The sequence below is a fragment of the Olea europaea genome, unplaced genomic scaffold (genome assembly GCF_002742605.1).
Source record: "Olea europaea var. sylvestris unplaced genomic scaffold, O_europaea_v1 scaffold2993, whole genome shotgun sequence".
Taxonomy (NCBI): Eukaryota; Viridiplantae; Streptophyta; class Magnoliopsida; order Lamiales; family Oleaceae; genus Olea; species Olea europaea.
Window position 1 is genome coordinate 61,628 of NW_019248576.1, and position 1,925 is coordinate 63,552.

Below are 1,925 nucleotides of genomic sequence, written 5' to 3' on the forward strand. Positions count from 1 at the left end.
ATGGTGCTGGGCAGCGGGGCGATGGGACACAATGGAGGGGGACCCCCTGGCGCCTCTTACAGTCCCGGCGAAGTTTTCAACACTTAGTGAGTATAGTAGTTGCTCCTTTTATTTTCTCTTCGGTTCGGCTTGTGTCTAACAGTTATGTTTCCTTTTGTAGGTTTTCTTCCTCGGTGCGAGCTATCAACAGAGGACTTCGACACTATCTGTGTCATTTATCAGCTGCCTCAGAAGAAGAGGTCCTACCACAGGCTGATCCGGAAGAACATCCATTTCATTACTCATGACTTAATGGCGTCTCAAGGTAATAGGACCGAAGCCTATACTTTTTTATTCCGAACTCCCTAGACTTGTACTAATTCCTTATTTATTTCTTTGCAGATAACTTCAGCAAGAAGCTGCCAGTACGCCCCGACTTCAAGACCATCCAGAAAATGATGGCTGAGGCACGGGCGCTGAAGGCCTCCTCCTCTTCGTATAAGAAGCAAATGGAGGAGCTGGTGGAGGCCAGTAAGAGGCTCCAGCCTCCGACGGAGGAGGAGGTTCAGGAGGACCCGGAGGCTGACCTCCGAAGGAAGGGCAAGAAGAGGGCTGCCCCTCCCAGACGCCCAACCGTGGCAAGGCCACCCCCAGTTTTGAGGCAGACAACTATTCCCAAGAGAAGCCCCGCTTCAGCAAAGCCTGTCGCTACCCCGGACACAGCACCCCTTGCGGCCGTAACCATTGAGCAAGTTCCGAGACAGCAGAGGAGAAAAAGGCCCCGCTCCACCAAAGAGGTTGATTTTCTGGGCACCAATCAAGAGGAGCCCGTAAGGGAGGTGTTGGAGGCTCTTCCTCCAGAGACAGCTGCGGTGGCGGTGGTCCACAGCAAATATTGGACTAAAGAGTGGAGGGACCACACTGCCTCCTGCACGACCGAAGAGTGGAGGGACCACACTGCCTCCTGCACGGCCGAAGACTTGGTGGCGATGAACAGCGCCTGCGTGGCCCGGGCACTAAGCACAAGCATCCAGCTTGAGGGCTTGGTGAAGGATCTATACTCTAAGAGGGAGGACCTCGCCAAGCGCCTCGAGGAGGCGATGCATCATGGGGATGCTGTGCGAGCTGCCCAGGCCAAAGCCACCAAGGCAGAGGAGGGAAAGAGAGCTGCTGAGGTCCATCTTGCTGCTGCGTAGGCAGAGGTGGAGCGGCTGAAGAAAGAGCTCTACGAAGTGGAGTGCCAAGTGGCTGCGGTGACTCGGCGACTTGACCACGCTAACGAGCACCACAAGCTCGCCATCGATACTCTGGTGGCCTCTAACAGAGAAAAGGCAGAGCTGAAGCAGCAGACAGAGGCCCAGTCAGTGGAGATCGCCTCTTTAAAGGAGGAATTGAAGTCTGCAGGGGAGGTGGCGGTCTAGAATTTTATTGATCACTTCGAAGACCATCCCCTTTACGACGACTTTGCCAACTTCTGGGCCTCTTGGAGTACCCAAAGCCTGCTAGGTCGACTGAAGGAGGTGCATCCTACCCTGGACATCTCTCAACTGGAGGCAAAGTTTAGGGGACCAACTGGAGGTCGGCCTGATAAGGTTACTGAGGAGGCTCCAGAGGCCCAGGAGGCGGCCAGTGCTGAAATTCCTCCCACAGATTAGGGTTTCCTTTTTATCTTGTAATGGTTTCGGCCCCCAATGTACTTTAATTTTGTGAAATGGAATGAAAAATTTTGTTAAATTCCTGTTAAGTCTTTTGGCTTCTGCTTATTTGTATTCCTTTTGTTTTATACTTGTATGAATGACAAACATTAGACTAATTGCCTTGCGACAACGATCGGTTAACAATTGTGAACTGATCCGCTTAAGAAAACATAAGTCCAAACACTTAAGTGAGCAGGAAGTGATTCCTAACTTCAACTTCTTAATAATCTGAGGTCAGACCAATTGGGG